Below are 19,464 nucleotides of genomic sequence, written 5' to 3' on the forward strand. Positions count from 1 at the left end.
CTCAGGTTTTGATTTTACGCGCCTTCAAAGAACCCCTGCGCAAAGTCTCCTAAAAAATATCATTTTTGCCTCTTTGAGCTGTTCTTTGACCCCCTTAAAATGCTTCTAAACTCACCAAACTTGACACACACATCAGGTCTGGCAAAAATTGCGATCTGATGAAAAAACCGAACCTCAAAACTGAAAATTGCGCTCTGCCGCCCCCCTAGGAATACAACACGAACAAACTGATTCTAGGAAGAAAACACAGACAAAACTACTTGTAACTTCCGGTACTAATGTCAGAGAGACATGAAACAAAAAACACTATGTAGGTCTCACTTAGACCTACATTTTAATAATTAACAAACTTTAGCAAAAATCAACAGGAAGTTTGATATTTTCACTTCAATACAACGACTGCATTACTTTCACAATGCATTAGATTCTCAAAATAGTGGCTCCAAGGCGTCTTCTAACGCTTATCCGGCCGTGGGTCTCGTTTTTATTGTGATTACTTATGGAGTATATTGTGAATAAATTGAGAACAGGAGGTGAACAAAAGTTTGAGCAACTGTAATGTAAAAGAAAAGGGGTAGGATTAAATAAGCTGTGCTTCTTCCTACTCCTTTTTGAACACGTTGAATAGAGAAACTGGGAACTGTGATGCATCATGTTGTGTGCTTGCATGTTCCTAATGAACTCAAACTGAGAAACTGGGAACTGTGATGCATCATGTTGTGTGCTTGCATGTTCCAAATAAACTCAAACTCAACTCAACGTGTCAATCGACCCATTTTTCAGCCTTGATGGAGGTCATCACTGACAATGTTACTATTTTGTGTCTTGTAGAGATAATGCTAATTATATTCTTGCGTGGCTTGCATAACTAAGACATATTTCTTTTGGGTCTTTTTTCAGGGTCAGATACGCTCCAGGATCCGGCAGTGAGAACAGTCCAACCGCCAAAAGACGGCAAGAGAAAGAATCCCATGGCTCGGCGTCTCAACTTGTCCGAGTGAAGAGCGTTTTTTCTTCCGACTTGCAAGTTTTTCTTGTTTTTCCAGCCATCTTTGAGGTAAGCTGCCTGCGTGTTTAAATAGCGTCACCTTGCCGTGGAAGGGATGTTGATATTAACAAGTGTGGATGTACAAACAGCAAAAGAACAGTTCAAACGTCATGCGTCAGAGCATTGACAAATTGTAGTCCAAAGCAAATACACGACAAGGTTCATAAATTGTCGTCACACAATAGATAACAGACGTAAAAGTCAAGGCAGTTAAGTGTCATTCGTATATATTGTACCTTTTTGGTGTGGGTATTGTGGTAGAAGGCAAAATCCTAGTTCATTCAGGACAAGAATCATATTGATTCTGGGGTGTGAATTCCATACACTGCAAAAAGTCATTGTTCAAAAAAAAAAAAAATTAAAGCAGCAGGCAGCGATGGACGGGGGGTCTGCTTTGGCTGCTGCCCCCGCGACCCAAACCCGGATAAGCGGTAGAAGCATGGATAGTAGCTGCTATTATTATAGGGTATTGTGTGTAGAATTTTGAAGACAAAAAAGATTTAATTCCATTTTTCCATTTCACATTGTCATTGTCTACTGTTAGCCATAAGTGTCCCAATACTTTTGTCCAGTGGTAGTAGCCATCTTGAGACAACAGCAGCGCAGCAGCATCAGCGCAGTTGATCTTTGAAGGGTCATAAAATCAAAACCGGAGCAGTAATCAAAACTCTTGCGATAACTTTTAATCAGAAGGGTTCAAACCCTCTCCTGTGCGAGTTTGAAGCCGAAACGACAAACGGGCTCAGAGGCGATAACGTTTGAAGAAAGGTGACGGGTTTTCACAAAACTTTTGTGTTGAAGGGGTAATGGCCAACTTCCTGTTGATTTTTGCTGAAGGATGTTAATTATTAAAATGTAGGTCTAAGTGAGACCTACATAGAAGTTTTTGTTTCATGTCTCTCCAACATTCCTACCGGAAGTTACAGGCAGTTTTGTCCGTGTTTTCTTCCTAGGAGCAGTTTTTTCTGTGTTTTATTCAAAAATTGCGTTAGCGCGCAATTTAGATTTTTGGGGTTTGGTATTTTTACTAGATCGCAATTTTTGCCAGTCCTGATGTGTGTGTCAAGTTTGGTGAGTTTTGAAGCATTTTGAGAGGGTCAAAATACAGCGCAAAGAGGCAAAAATAGCATTTTTTTAGGCAAATTTTGCTTTGTAGGGGTTTTTGCCAAATATTTGGGGATTTTTTTCCATATAAAATAAAATTATGAAATCTAGGTCTAAGTCAGTCCTACATAGAGGTTTTGGTTTCATGTCTCTACGACATTGCTAACGGAAGTTACAAGCAGTCTGTTTTCTTTTTTCGTAGGGGGCGATAGAGTGCATTTTTGATTTTTGGGGTTTCGTTTTTTTATTAGATGGCAATTTTCGCCAGTTCTGATGAGTGTGTGAAATTTGGTGAGTTTTGAAGCATGTTCAGGGGGTCAAATTACAGTTCAAAGAGGCGTCGGAATAATAATAAATAAAGAATAATAAAACGCACGAAAAACAATAGGTCCTTTGGCCATTGCCAAAGAACTCCCTGTGGGTGGGAGTCCTTTGGCAATGGGCCATGCGGGCCCTAATAATAAAACGGACGAAAAACCATAGGTCCTTTGGCCATTGCCAAAGGACTCCCTGTGGGAGTCCTTTGGCCATGCGGGCCGTAATTAAAGCTGCAAGCAGCGTTGGTCAGGTCTGCTTTGGCTGCTGCCCCCGCGACCCAAGCCCGGATAAGCGTTAGCTAGCCGGCAGCCATCTTAACAAATATTTCACACGAGGGCGAAGCACAACTAATGTTGATATTATTCAAATATTGTGTCACTGGCGCATTTATGCCATTTCATCTTAGAAATGTTTTTCAGGCAAGCGGTTCTTTGAAGGCTAATAAAATAAAAACCGGACCATTCATTGTCTTTACCGTAGCATTATCAATCAATCAATCAATGTTTATTTATATAGCCCCAAATCACAAATGTCTCAAAGGACTGCACAAATCATTACGACTACAACATCCTCGGAAGAACCCACAAAAGGGCAAGGAAAACTCACACCCAGTGGGCAGGGAGAATTCACACCAAGTGGGACGCCAGTGACAATGCCGACTATGAGAAACCTTGGAGAGGACCTCAGATGTGGGCAACCCCCCCCCCCCCTCTAGGGGACCGAAAGCAATGGATGTGGAGCGGGTCTAACATGATACTGTGAAAGTTCAATCCATAGTGGCTCAAACACAGCCGCGAGTGTTCAGTTCAAAGCGGATCCAAGACAGCAGCGAGAGTCCCGTCCACAGGAAACCATCCCAAGCGGAGGTGGATCAGCAGCGTAGAGATGTCCCCAACCAATACAGAGGCGAGCGGTCCATCCTGGGTCTCGACGAGCGGTCCATCCTGGGTCTCGACTCTGGACAGCCAGTACTTCATCGATGGTCATCGGACCGGACCCCCTCCACAAGGGAGGAGGGGACATAGGAGAAAAAAGAAAAGAAGCGGCAGATCAACTGGTCTAAAAAGGAGGTCTATTTAAAGGCTAGAGTATACAGATGAGTTGCGTAACAGGAAATCAAATAGTGTATGTCCTTTGCTATGTGGTAGGTTCCTGCGGACGTTATCTCCTGTTGTTGACTATTTTTTTCATATGGTGTTGATGTGGAAATGGTTGCTTCGGTATTTTGTGGGTGTGGCACCTGCCGGAGATGTAGACATGTGGAATTTCAAGCACGTTTCATTCTCTAGTGGGGGTGCTTTTCAAATGATGCTACAAATTAGCAGTAGGTGCTACATTTTGTAACAACGCTTTTGCCCCATACTTGACAGATTACGGTTGTCTGTTCAACATCTTCCCGCTTGAAGCCAAACCACCGCCAGACGATGGACCCCCTGCTGTTTTTCTTAGGAATGAATTCTTCCTTCATTTGTTACCAGATTGGCACTTTCTTTCTGTTGTATTACCAGTTGCACCACTCCGCTAGCATCACAGCTAATGTTGCCCATGCTGCTACCTGTCTGCTCGGCGAGGGCGTATGACGTTGCACGCGTGACAGTATGTGACGTATGTAAGAAGGTGTGCTTGTTTTATGTCTCTGTGAGAAGGAGAGACAAGAAAGAGTGAGAAGAGCCTGTAGTGTAATGCCAGCAGCTAAAAACAACTGTGTGAGAACATATACTCCAATATCACCATATAGTCATTTTCTATATTACACAGAGACAAACCTGCGAAATATCCAATATATTTCATATATTGCCCAGACCTAGTCAGAATCCAAATTTCTTGCACAGCTCCATGTACTCAAATGTACAAAACACTCGGTATGACTTTTGGATGTATTGTCAATCACCACATTTGACAATCATCTTTAGGGGCTGACAAGAACATGAATGTGACTGAGCAAGGTTAGTTAAAAACATGGCTGCCATCAAGCAAAACGTCTTTGAAGGAGTGCAGGGAGGACTTATTGTTATAACTAACTGCCCATAATTCTTTGACCATTTGTCTAATTATTATGAAACTTTAAGGAAATATTGTATACTAGTTAGTACAGTATAGCAGTGGTCCCCAACCACCGATACCGGGCCGCAGAATAATTTTTTATTCATTTTTATTTAAATCAACATAAAAAACACAATATACACTTACAATTAGTGCACCAACCACAAAAACCTCCCTTTTTCATGACAAAGAAAAAAAAAAAAAAAAAAAGGATTTACTAGGATCATTCTGGAAAATCCCTTATCTGCTTATTGTGTTACTAGTGTTTTAGTGAGATTATATGGTGGTACCTGTACAACCTGAAGGTCTGCCCCGCACCTTTCTTCAGCACCAGTCGACGGGTGGTGGCGATGCCCATCTCTGCCCTTCGCAAGGGACCCTCTTCGAAACACGATCTTTCGAAATGATCGCTGCATAATACACTGTACTTTGTTTGTGTGGTCCAATCCAACCGTGTTCGCTTCACATCTCAATCAATCAATCAATGTTTATTTATATAGCCCCAAATCACAAATGTCTCAAAGGACTGCACAAATCATTACGACTACAACATCCTCGGAAGAACCCACAAAAGGGCAAGGAAAACTCACACCCAGTGGGCAGGGAGAATTCACATCCAGTGGGATGCCAGTGACAATGCTGACTATGAGAAACCTTGGAGAGGACCTCAGATGTGGGCAAACCCCCCCCTCTAGGGGACCGAAAGCAATGGATGTCGAGCAGGTCTAACATGATACTGTGAAAGTTCAATCCATAGTGGCTCCAAGACAGCAGTGAAAGTCCCGTCCACAGGAAACCATCTCAAGCGGATCAGCAGCGTAGAGATGTCCCCAACCGATACAGGCGAGCGGTCCATCCTGGGTCCCGACGAGCGGTCCATCCTGGGTCTCGACTCTGGACAGTCAGTACTTCATCCATGGTCATCGGACCGGACCCCCTCCACAAGGGAGGGGGGGACATAGGAGAAAGAAAAGAAGCGGCAGATCAACTGGTCTAAAAAGGAGGTCTATTTAAAGGCTAGAGTATACAGATGAGTTTTAAGATGAGACTTAAATGCTTCTACTGAGGTAGCATCTCGAACTGTTACCGGGAGGGCATTCCAGAGTACTGGAGCCCGAACGGAAAACGCTCTATAGCCCGCAGACTTTTTTTGAGCTCTAGGAATCACTAATAAGCCGGAGTCTTTTGAACGCAGATTTCTTGCCGGGACATACGGTACAATACAATCGGCAAGATAGGCTGGAGCTAGACCGTGTAGTATTTTATACGTAAGTAGTAAAACCTTAAAGTCACATCTTAAGTGCACAGGAAGCCAGTGCAGGTGAGCCAGTACAGGCGTAATATGATCAAACTTTCTTGTTCTTGTCAAAAGTCTAGCAGCCGCATTTTGTACCAACTGTAATCTTTTAATGCTAGACATGGGGAGACCCGAAAATAATACGTTACAGTAATCGAGACGAGACGTAACAAACGCATGGATAATGATCTCGGCGTCTTTAGTGGACGTAACAAACGCATGGATAATGATCTCGGCGTCTTTAGTGGACAAAATGGAGCGAATTTTAGCGATATTACGGAGATGAAAGAAGGCCGTTTTAGTAACGCTTTTAATGTGTGACTCAAAGGAGAGAGTTGGGTCGAAGATAATACCCAGATTTTTTACAGAGTCACCTTGTTGTATTATTTGGTTGTCAAATGTTAAAGTTGTATTATTAAATAGAGGTCGGTGTCTAGCAGGACCGATAATCAGCATTTCCGTCTTTTTGGCATTAAGTTGCAAAAAGTTAGCGGACATCCATTGTTTAATTTCATTAAGACACGCTTCCAACTGACTACAGTCCGGCGTGTTGGTCAGCTTTAGGGGCATGTAAAGTTGGGTGTCATCAGCATAACAGTGAAAGCTAATACCGTATTTGCGTATGATGTCACCTAGCGGCAGCATGTAGATGCTGAAGAGTACAGGGCCAAGGACCGAACCCTGGGGAACTCCACACGTTACCTTAACATAGTCCGAGGTCACACTGTTATAGGAGACGCACTGCATCCTATCAGTAAGATAAGAGTTAAACCATGACAGGGCTGAGTATGACATACCAATTCGTATTTTGATACGCTCTAATAAAATATTATGATCGACGGTATCTTTGTTCCATAGTAAAGCTTGACTGTCATCTTTTGGGAATGTAAACAATGAAACACCGGCTGTGTTTGTGTTGCTAAAGGCGGCCGCAATACACCGCTTCCCACCCACAGCTTTCTTCTTTGACGTCTCCATTATTCATTGAACAAATTGCAAAAGTTTCAGCAACACAGATGTCCGGAATACTGTGGAATTATGCGATGAAAACAGACGACCTACAGTGCTGGAACAAAATGTCCTCGACAATGCGTGACGTCACGCGTACGCGTCATCATGCTACGTTTTAGCATACTTCCGCGCGAGATTTAAAATTGCACTTTAGTAAACTAAAGCGGCCGTATTGGCATGTGTTGCAATGTTAATATTTCATTATTGATATATAAACTATCAGACTGCGTGGTCGCTAGTAGTGGCTTTCAGTAGGCCTTTAACTCGCCTGCAGAAAAAGTGTAGGCACTCCTGATCTATACCTTTTTATCCAGATCCTCACCAAACTGTAGTGACTTCTTCTTTGGCCTTTGCTTGACCTTTTCATTTGTGGAAATTGGATTAGTATTTTGCGCATAAAACTGTCAGGTTTGTGTGACCGGCTAAGATAATGAAACAGTATTGGAAAACTGTTGTACAGTTGAAACAAAGACATTTCGTTGTACTCGTTGCAATGACAATAAAGACCTGCCTACCTGTTCTGAGCTGATGTCATCGATGTCATGGCACGTAAAAAGAATATTTTTATTACAGGTAGTTAGCCAGTGAATGGAGGGTAATAGCACCAGATGCAGCATCAAAACTATGAAGTGTTCCCTTGCAGCTCTGGGACAGTCGTCAGCAGTCGTAGGCCTGAAGTTAAATGCATCCTGTGGGTTGTAGTGTTGCTCAGCTCCCAGTGACTCAGACACGAGCGGCACGTCAATCCTAGCCTACTTTCTAGAGGCTTCCCGCCAGTCAGGGAGGCTGAGAGCCAGAGAAAGAGAGATCAGATGTGGAAAGAAGCGTGTTACATTTAGTAGAGAACATCCACGATAAAGTTTGCAACTTTTGGTCGCTAATAAAAAAGCCTTGCCTGTACCGGAAGTAGCAGACGATGTGCGCGTGACATCACGGGTTGTGGAGCTCCTCACATCTGAACATTGTTTACAATCATGGCCACCAGCAGCGAGAGCGATTCGGACCGAAAAAGCGACGATTTCCCCGTTAATTTGAGCGAGGATGAAAGATTCGTGGATGAGGAAAGTGAGAGTGAAGGGATTAGAGAAAAAAAAAGACAAGGGCAGTGGGAGCGATTCAGATGCATACCGTATTTCCCTAAATTGCCGCCGGGGCGCTAATTAATTTAAAACCTCTTCTCACTCCGGCGTTTACCAAAGGCATGCGGTAAATTTAGGCCTGCGCTTATAAATTTGAGTGTGATGTAAGCATACCATCATGAAAAGCACATTTAATAAAAAATAAAAATGTTATTATGGTCTTACCTTTACTTATAAATGAAGTCCATGCGCAGCTCCTTCTGATCAAAAGCATCGATAACTTGTTTATAGAAGTCTTCCTTATCTTTCTTCAGTTTTAACCCTTCTATTATGTTGAGGGTCAATTTGACCCATTTCAGTTTTTGTGTTTATCAAAGTACTGGTCATCCTTTCTTTTTCTTGCTGAAATTTGCTGACTTTTCCTCATCTAGGGTCATGAACTGGTGTGTAAAATCTGGACACTTTGTTGAGTAGTGGAAGGTCTTGCAGAGTTTGTATACAAAGATGATGTTGCGGGTCATTTTGACCCAGACGCTTTAATGTGGGTAAATAGCAAAAATAAACAAGTCTCTTTGATGTACTTTTTACTTTGATGTACAATTGTTTGTATTTTGATTGCCTCTGAGACCCAGAGCCAGGTGTGTGAAGAGAGGGAACTTTCTCAAACTTGTCCTTGTCACTGTTCTCATGTCATCTCTTTGACAAACTCACCAAAAATGAGCTCCAGAAGGATGACATCTGAGGAGACAAGGACAAGTGTGAGAAAGTTCCCTCTCTTCACACACCTGGCTCTGGGTCTCAGAGGCAATCAAAATACAAACAATTGTACATCAAAGTAAAAAGTACATCAAGCAGACCTGTTTATTTTTGGATCTGAACAGCTATTTCAAAATGACTCGCAACATCATCTTTTTATACAAACTCTGCACAAACATTCCACTACACAACCAAGTGTCCAGATTTACACACCAGTTCATGACCCAAGATGAGGAAAAGTCACCAGATTTCAGCAAGAAAAAGAAAGGATAACCAGTACTTTGATCAACACAAAAACTGAAATGGGTCAAATTGACCCTTAACATAATACAATTGGAATAAAAAATGTATTGTATGTCACTTTTCTAAATGTTTATACAACCTAAAATAAGATTATTGGTCTAACCAGTTTTCTTGACTGTTTTGAGTGCATTTACACAGTACGGGTCAAATGACCCGCAACATAATCAATGTAATTTTTTCCAACATAATACAAGGGTTAAAAGTTTCTCTGTCTCGATGGAGATCTTCCTTTATTACCTCCTGCTTCCATTGAAAGTCCAGTTTAGAAAACTGTTTTATTTTAGATATGTAATCCTCCATGTTAAAAGTGCAAGCGAGAGGAAAAAATAAAGGATCGCTGCTCACTCTTGCTACTTGTTGTCACTTCTTCTGCAGCCGAGTAGTCGCAAGAAGGGTCCCTAGCGCCTTCTACCACCAGGAGGCGGGAGTCATTTAATGACTCATATTTGACACACGCAGCTACGGTATATTAATAAAACATAGCTGCTTACCGTTCTTTTTAGCATATTCAATAGCTTGGATCATAAATCCTACTGAATAGCTCTTAATCTTCTTCCCTTTATGCGATTTCAAATGATTGAAATCAGCCTCCTCCATTTTGAAAATGATGACAGGTGAAGTGTCACTCGTGACGTGACGAGTTTGACCCTGTGGAAATTCTAGGCATGCGCTAATAAAAATAATATTTTGCAAAACGAGTTTGACCCGGCAGTAATTCTAGGCAGGTGCATACTATATACCTGGAGACAATTCAAGGAAATACGGTAATTCTCAAGTAATGGCTCAGTGAACTAATAGTTTTCCTCACAGAAAGTGATCCACGTTGCTCCATGACATGTTTTGCCAGCAGACATTCAGCCGTGCCATGTTTGGTAAAGTGCCGCTGTCGTGAACATGGAGCTGATGACAGGGTGACAGTGAGCCAGGACTCACCGGGGCGCTCGGAGCGAGGAAGCTAAATTTAATCCAGCCATCTGTACCGTTCATTATTTACACCTGTGCTCTTCTCCGGTGGATTATTTTCACGAATGCATTATGTAGGTTTGGGCTGCTTCATTATAACATTAGACCAGGGGTGTCCAAACTTTTTCCACACACGGAAAAATTAAAACATGCGGGGCCGTTTTGATATTTTTCATTTTCAAACCATAACAAAATATATGGATTTTTTTTTATCTTTAGGGCTGCTGGGGAGCATAGAGGGTCTCAGTCACTAAAATGTTAAAAATAAGTCAAATTAATATTTTCATTTTTTACATAACGCTTACAGTAAATCTCTATATCAACTTCAAGTTGATTTAAAGTAAAAAAAAAAAAAAAAAAAAGATTTTATGCCTTTTTAGTCAAAGACAAATTTGTTTTTATAGTAAAACTGAAATATGCAGTATTTCCCCCATTTCCCCAAAAAATCAGAAAGCATCAATCAATCAATCAATCAATCAATCAATCAATCAATCAATCAATGTTTATTTATATAGCCCCAAATCAAAAATGTCTCAAAGGACTGCACAAATCATTACGACTACAACATCCTCGGAGGAACCCACAAAAGGGCAAGGAAAACTCACACCCAGTGGGCAGGGAGAATTCACATCCACTGGGACGCCAGTTACAATGCTGACTATGAGAAACCTTGGAGAGGACCTCAGATGTGGGCAACCCCCCCCCTCTAGGGGACCGAAAGCAATGGATGTGGAGCGAGTCTAACATGATACTGTGAAAGTTCAATCCATAGTGGCTCCAACACAGCCGCGAGAGTTCAGTTCAAAGCGGATCCAAGACAGCAGCGAGAGTCCCGTCCACAGGAAACCATCTCAAGCGGAGGCGGATCAGCGTCGTAGAGATGTCCCCAACCGATACACAGGCGAGCGGGTCCATCCTGGGTCTCGACTCAGGACAGCCAGTACTTCATCCATGGTCATCGGACCGGACCCCCTCCACAAGGGAGGGGTGGACATAGGAGAAAAACGAAAAGAAGCGGCAGATCAACTGGTCTAAAAAGGAGGTCTATTTAAAGGCTAGAGTATACAGATGAGTTTTAAGGTGAGACTTAAATGCTTCTACTGAGGTAGCATCTTCAACTGTTACCGGGAGGGCATTCCAGAGTACTGGAGCCCGAAAGGAAAACGCTCTATAGCCCGCAGACTTTTTTTGGGCTCTAGGAATCACTAATAAGCCGGAGTCTTTTGAACGCAGATTCTTGCCGGGACATATGGTACAATACAATCGGCAAGATAGGATGGAGCTAGACCGTGTAGTATTTTATACGTAAGTAGTAAAACCTTAAAGTCACATCTTAAGTGCACAGGAAGTCAGTGCAGGTGAGCCAGTATAGGTATATATGTATGTATATATGTATATAAAGGTATATACAGTATAGGTATATATGTATGTATATATGTATATAAAGGTATATACAGTATAGGTATATATGTATGTATATAAAGGTATATACAATATAGGTATATATGTATGTATATGTGTATATAAAGGTATATACAGTATAGGTATATATGTATGTATATAAAGGTATATACAGTATAGGTATATATGTATGTATATATGTATGTAAAGGTATATACAGTATAGGTATATATGTATGTATATAAAGGTATATACAGTATAGGTATATATGTATGTATATATGTATGTAAAGGTACATACAGTATAGGTATATATGTATGTATATGTGTATATAAAGGTATATACAGTATAGGTATATATGTATGTATATAAAGGTATATACAGTATAGGTATATATGTATGTAAAGGTATATACAGTATAGGTATATATGTATGTATATAAAGGTATATACAGTATGGGTATATATGTATGTAAAGGTATATACAGTATAGGTATATATGTATGTATATATGTATATAAAGGTATATACAGTATAGGTATATATGTATGTATATATGTATATAAAGGTATGTACAGTATAGGTATATATGTATGTATATAAAGGTATATACAGTATAGGTATATATGTATGTATATAAAGGTATATACAGTATAGGTATATATGTATGTATATATGTATATAAAGGTATATACAGCATAGGTATATATGTATGTATATATGTATATAAAGGTATATACAGTACAGGTATATATGTATGTATTATGTATATAAAGGTATATACAGTACAGGTATATATGTATGTATATATGTATATAAAGGTATATACAGTATAGGTATAAATGTATGTATATATGTATATAAAGGTATGTACAGTATAGGTATATATGTATGTATATAAAGGTATATACAGTATAGGTATATATGTATATAAAGGTATATACAGTATAGGTATATATGTATGTTATATGTATATAAAGGTATATACAGTACAGGTATATATGTATGTATATAAAGGTATATACAGTATAGGTATATATGTATATAAAGGTATGTACAGTATAGGTATATATGTATGTATATAAAGGTATATACAGTATAGGTATATATGTATGTATATATGTATATAAAGGTATATACAGTATAGGTATATATGTATATAAAGGTATATACAGTACAGGTATATATGTATATAAAGGTATATACAGTATAGGTATATATGTATGTATATATGTATATAAAGGTATGTACAGTATAGGTATATATGTATGTATATAAAGGTAACCCCCCCCTAGAGGTGGGGGGGGGGGTTGCCCACATCTGAGGTCCTCTCCAAGGTTTCTCATAGTCAGCATTGTCACTGGCGTCCCCACTGGATGTGAATTCTCCCTGCCCACTGGGTGTGAGTTTTCCTTGCCCTTTTGTGGGTTCTTCCGAGGATGTTGTAGTCGTAATGATTTGTGCAGTCCTTTGAGACATTTGTGATTTTGGGCTATATAAATAAACATTGATTGATTGATTGATATACAGTATAGGTATATATGTATGTATATATGTATATAAAGGTATATACAGTATAGGTATATATGTATGTATATATGTATATAAAGGTATATACAGTACAGGTATATATGTATGTATATATGTATATAAAGGTATATACAGTACAGGTATATATGTATGTATATATGTATATAAAGGTATATACAGTATAGGTATAAATGTATGTATATATGTATATAAAGGTATGTACAATATAGGTATATATGTATGTATATAAAGGTATATACAGTATAGGTATATATGTATGTATATATGTATATAAAGGTATATACAGTACAGGTATATATGTATGTATATAAAGGTATATACAGTATAGGTATATATGTATATAAAGGTATGTACAGTATAGGTATATATGTATGTATATAAAGGTATATACAGTATAGGTATATATGTATGTATATATGTATATAAAGGTATATACAGTATAGGTATATATGTATATAAAGGTATATACAGTACAGGTATATATGTATATAAAGGTATATACAGTATAGGTATATATGTATGTATATATGTATATAAAGGTATGTACAGTATAGGTATATATGTATGTATATATGTATATAAAGGTATGTACAGTATAGGTATATATGTATGTATATAAAGGTAACCCCCCCCTAGAGGTGGGGGGGGGGGGGGGGTTGCCCACATCTGAGGTCCTCTCCAAGGTTTCTCATAGTCAGCATTGTCACTGGCGTCCCACTGGATGTGAATTCTCCCTGTCCACTGGGTGTGAGTTTTCCTTGCCCTTTTGTGGGTTCTTCCGAGGATGTTGTAGTCGTAATGATTTGTGCAGTCCTTTGAGACATTTGTGATTTGGGGCTATATAAATAAACATTGATTGATTGATTGATATACAGTATAGGTATATATGTATGTATATAAAGGTATATACAGTATAGGTATATATGTATGTATATATGTATATAAAGGTATATACAGTATAGGTATATATGTATATAAAGGTATATACAGTATAGGTATATATGTATATAAAAGTATATACAGTATAGGTATATATGTATGTATATATGTATATAAAGGTATATACAGTACAGGCGTAATGTGATCAAACTTTCTTGTTCTTGTCAAAAGTCTAGCAGCCACATTTTGTACCAACTGTAATCTTTTAATGCTAGACATGGGGAGACCCGAAAATAATACGTTACAGTAATCGAGTCGAGGCGTAACAAACGCATGGATAATGATCTCCGCGTCTTTAGTGGACAAAATGGAGCGAATTTTAGCGATATTACGGAGATGAAAGAAGGCCGTTTTAGTAACGCTTTTAATGTGCGACTCAAAGGAGAGAGTTGGGTGGAAGATAATACATAACATAACAACAAACAGCCTGCATGGCAGCTTTGTGTTATTAGAGTCAAAATGGCAACATTTTCTTGTTACATTTCACCTGTTTGCTCTTTTTTTACCACTATTTATGTTTTGTATTTTTTTCATCGTATTTTTAGAATGTGCCGTTGGGCCGTTAAAAAATTCCCTGGGGGCCGCAAATGGCCCCCTGGCCTTTGGACATCCCTAACGTAAACAAACCAAGGTGTACAAAATACAGCCTGTTGTCGTGGTACAAGAAAACATATGTTCATACCAATAACATAGTTTTGTTTGATTGATTGATTGATACTTTTATTAGTAGATTGCACAGTACAGTACATATTCCGTACAATTGACCACTAAATGGTAACACCCCAATAAGTTTTTCAACTTGTTTAAGTCGGGGTCCACGTTAATCAATTCATGGTACAATATATACTATCAACATAATACAGTCATCACACAAGTTAATCATCACAGTATATACATTGAATTATTTACATTATTTACAATCCGGGGGGTGGGATGTAGAGCTTTGGTTGATATCAGAACTTCAGTCATCAACAATTGCATCAACAGAGAAATGGACTTTAAACTTAGTAGGATATGTACAGCCAGCAGAGAACATAGTGAGTTCACATAGCATAAGAACAAGTATCTACATTAGAAGTACATTTGAGTTGTTTATAATCCGGGATCTTCAGCTCTCGCTGGATCGGTTCGCAGCCGAGTGTGAAGCGACTGGAATGAGAATCAGCACCTCCTAGTCCGAGTCCATGGTTCTCGCCCGGAAAAGGGTGGAATGCCATCTCCGGGTTGGGGAGGAGACCCTGCCCCAAGTGGAGGAGTTCAAGTACCTAGGAGTCTTGTTCACGAGTGGGGGAAGAGTGGATTGTGAGATCGACAGGCGGATCGGTGCGGCGTCTTCAGTAATGCGGACGTTTGTACCGATCCGTTGTGGTGAAGAAGGAGCTGAGCCGGAAGGCAAAGCTCTCAATTTACCGGTCGATCTACGTTCCCACCCTCACCTATGGTCATGAGCTTTGGGTCATGACCGAAAGGATAAGATCACGGGTACAAGCGGCCCAAATGAGTTTCCTCCGCCGTGTGGCGGGTCTCTCCCTTAGAGATAGGGTGAGAAGCTCTGTCATCCGGGAGGAACTCAAAGTAAAGCCGCTGCTCCTTCACATGGAGAGGAGCCAGATGAGGTGGTTCGGGCATCTGGTCAGGATGCCACCCGAACGCCTCCCTAGGGAGGTGTTTAGGGCACGTCCAACCGGTAGGAGGCCACGGGGAAGACCCAGGACACGTTGGGAAGACTATGTCTCCCGGCTGGCCTGGGAACGCCTCGGGATCCCCGGGAAGAGTTAGACGAAGTGGCTGGGGAGAGGGAAGTCTGGGTTTCCCTGCTTAGGCTGTTGCCCCCGCGACCCGACCTCGGATAAGCAGAAGATGAGGGATGGATGGATGGATAATCCGGGGAGATGGGATGTGAATGGAGGAGGGTATTAGTAAAGTGTTGAAGTTGCCTGGAGGTGTTGTTTTAGAGCGCTTTTGAAGTCTTTAAGTAATTGTTACTCTTTTTAGCTTTGAAAGAAATAGATAAGTCACAGCCAATGGTGCCAATGATATAATGACCGCCCTGCTCACACCCACATTGCCACAAATCCATTGCCGTTCTGTAAGAAACCCTGCCCGTTTCTTTTGGTGCGGCACTACCACCTAATTATTGAGTTTGAGGTCATAGCTACAGGATGTCAAACAAAACAATTTGTGCGTGATGTGTTAATGATGTCACCAGAATGAATTCCAAGCATGTTGTTTGTCGTAGGGCTTTTCTTCTAGCACACGCACGCACGCACCGCTGACGACACAGCCAGTCAATGTTGACTCTACATTACACCCGATCATATTCCGCCTATCTGCTACAGTATTCAGTCAAACACCTCATTAGGTGCACCTGCATGATCCAATAAGATCCAAAATGAGGGCTATTTTAAATAGTCAGAGAGCTATTCATTTATTACTATGCCTGTGATTGAAGTGGAGTTTGCAATGTCCATCTCTGGTTCAATTAGGTGTTGTTTGGATCATGTTTTTTCTATTTTGCTTTGTTGTACTACTCAGTTTGGAGTGTGTGCGTGTAGTCCACATCAAACGTGAGGCAAAGGAGAAGCAGACAAGTTGTGTTGTAGATATGGTGAGTGGAAACAACAAAATGTCAGAGATAGAGGATTTGTCCGTGGCTTTGTATACAAACCCTGTTTCCATATGAGTTGGGAAATTGTGTTAGATGTAAATATAAACAGAATACAATGATTTCAGTTGAATATGCTACAATGACAACATATTTGATGTTCAAACTCATACATTTTTTTTTGTGCAAATAATCCATCCATCCATCCAATTTTCTACCACTTATTCCCTTTCGGGGTCGCGGGGGGGCGCTGGCGCCTATCTCAGCTACAATCGGGCGGAAGGCAGGGTACACCCCGGACAAGTCGCCACCTCATTGCAGGGCCAACACACATAGACGGGACAACATTCACACTCACATTCACACACTAGGGACCATTTAGTGTTGCCAATCAACCTATCATTAACTTAGAATTTCATGGCTGCAACACGTGCCAAAGTAGTTGGGAAAGGGCATGTTCACCACTGTGTTACATCACCTTTTCTTTTAACAACACTCAATAAACGTTTGGGAACTGAGGAAACTAATTGTTGAAGCTTTGAAAGTGGAATTCTTTCCCATTCTTGTTTTATGTAGAGCTTCAGTCCTTCAACAGTCCGGGGTCTCCGCTGTCCTATTTTACGCTTCATAATGCGCCACACATTTTCCATGGGAGACAGGGTCTGGACTGCAGACGGGCCAGGAAAGTACCCGCTTTTTTTTTTTTTACAAAGCCACGCTGTTGTAACACGTGCTGAATGTGACTTGGCATTGTCTTGCTGAAATAAGCAGGGGCGTCCATGAAAAAGACGGCGCTTAGATGGCAGCATATGTTGTTCCAAAAGCTGTATGTACCTTTCAGCATTAATGGTGCCTTCACAGATGTGTAAGTTACCCATGCCTTGGGCACTAATGCACCCTTATACAATCACACATGCTGGCTTTTACACTTTGCGTCGATAACAGTCTGGATAGTTCGCCTCCCCTTTGGTCCGAATGACACAATGTCGAATATTTCCAAACACAATTTGAAATGTGGACTCGTCAGACCACAGAACACTTTTCCACTTTGCATCAGTCCATCTTAGATGATTTCGGGCCCAGAGAAGCCGGCGGGGTTTCTGGATGTTGTTGATAAATGGCTTTCGCTTTGCATAGTAGAGCTTTAACTTGCACTTACAGATGTAGCGACCAACTGTATTTAGTGACAGGTGTTTTCTGAAGTGTTCCTGAGCCCATGTGGTGATATCCTTTAGAGATTGATGTGGGTTTTTGATACTGTGCCGTCTGAGGGATGGAAGGTCACGGTCACTCAATGTTGGTTTCCGGCCATGCTGCTTACGTGGAGTGATTTCTCCAGATTCTCTGAACCTTTTGATGATATTATGGAGCGTAGATGTTGAAATCCCTAAATTTCTTGCAATTGCACTTTGAGAAAGGTTGTTCTTAAACTGTTTGACTATTTGCTCACACAGTTGTGGACAAAGGGGTGTACCTCGCCCCATCCTTTCTTGTGAAAGACTGAGCATTTTTTGGGAAGCTGTTTTTATAGCCAATTATGGCACCCACCTGTTCCCAATTAGCCTGCACACCTGTGGGATGTTCCAAATAAGTGTTTGATGAGCATTCCTCAACTTTATCAGTATTTATTGCCACCTTTCCCAACTTCTTTGTCACGTGTTGCTGGCATCAAATTCTAAAGTTAATGATTATTTGCAAAAAAAAAAAAAAAAAGGTTGAACATCAAATATGTTGTCTTTGTAGCATATTCAACTGAATATGGGTTGAAAAGGATTTGCAAATCATTGTATTCTGTTTATATTTACATCTAACACAATTTCCCAACTCATGGAAACAGGATTTGTATATTTTTCCCCTCTCATCTTTTTTAATTTTTCATACATTTTTGAAAAAGCTCCAGAGAGTCACTAGGGCGGCGCTAAAGAGCAACGCCCTATAGACTGTAGACCAGGGGTCACCAACGCGGTGCCCGTAAGGACCAGATGAGTCGCCCGCTGGCCTGTTCTAAAAATAGCTCAAATAGCAGCACTTACCAGTGAGCTGCCTCTATTTTTTAAATTGTATTTATTTACTAGCAAGCTGGTCTCGCTTTGCTCAACATTTTTGATTTTAAGAGAGACAAAACTCAAATAGAATTTGAAAATCCAAGAAAATATTTTAAAGACTTGGTCTTCACTTGTTTAAATGAATTCATTTATTTTTTTTACTTTGCTTCTTATAACTTTCAGAAAGACAATTTTAGAGAAAAAATACAACCTTAAAAAATATTTTACGATTTTTAAACACATATACCTTTTTACCTTTTAAATTCCTTCCTCTTCTTTCCTGACAATTTAAATCAATGTTCAAGTAAATATTTTTTTTTATTGTACAGAATAATAAATACATTTTAATTTAATTCTTCTTTTTGGCGTCTGTTATTTTGACAAAGAATATTTGTGAAATATTTCTTCAAACTTATGATTAAAATAAAAAAAAATGATTCTGGCAAATCTAGAAAATCTTTAGAATAAAATTTAAATCTTATTTCAAATTTCTTTTAAAATTTTCATCCTGGAAAATGTAGAAGAAATAATGATTTGTCTTTGTTAGAAATATAGCTTGGTCCAATTTGTTATATATTCTAACAAAGTGCAGATTGGATTTTAACCTATTTAAAACATGTCATCAAAATTTGAAAATTAATCTTAATCAGGAAAAATTACTAATGATGTTCCTTAAATTCTTTCTTTTATTTTTTCAAAAAGATTCAAATTAGCTAGTTTTTCTCTTCTTTTTTTGGTTGAATTTTAAATTTTATAGAGTCGAAATTGAAGACAAACTATGTTTCAAAATGTAATTATTTTCCTGTTTTCTCCTCTTTTAAACTGTTCAACTAAGTGATTTTTTCATCATTTATTCTCTACAGCAGGGGTAGGGAACCTATGGCTCTAGATCCAGATGTGGCTCTTTTGATGACTGCATCTGGCTCTCTGATAAATCTTAGCTGACATTGCTTAACACGATAATTATGAATAATTCCGCTGGTAATCACAGTGTTAAAAATA

The 19,464-nt window shown here is 39.7% G+C and overlaps 1 long non-coding RNA gene across 1 annotated transcript in view; it reads left to right on the forward strand.

The window, feature by feature from the left end:
• Positions 1 to 19,464, forward strand: part of LOC133537229 (uncharacterized) — a 90,929-nt gene that overhangs the window by 27,568 nt on the left and 43,897 nt on the right. Inside the window, exon 2 of the long non-coding RNA XR_009802626.1 lies at positions 901 to 1,057. This is a non-coding gene — a long non-coding RNA (uncharacterized LOC133537229). The remainder of the gene's footprint in view (positions 1 to 900; positions 1,058 to 19,464) is intronic.

This window comes from Nerophis ophidion, linkage group LG18 (assembly GCF_033978795.1).
Source record: "Nerophis ophidion isolate RoL-2023_Sa linkage group LG18, RoL_Noph_v1.0, whole genome shotgun sequence".
Lineage (NCBI taxonomy): Eukaryota > Metazoa > Chordata > Actinopteri > Syngnathiformes > Syngnathidae > Nerophis > Nerophis ophidion.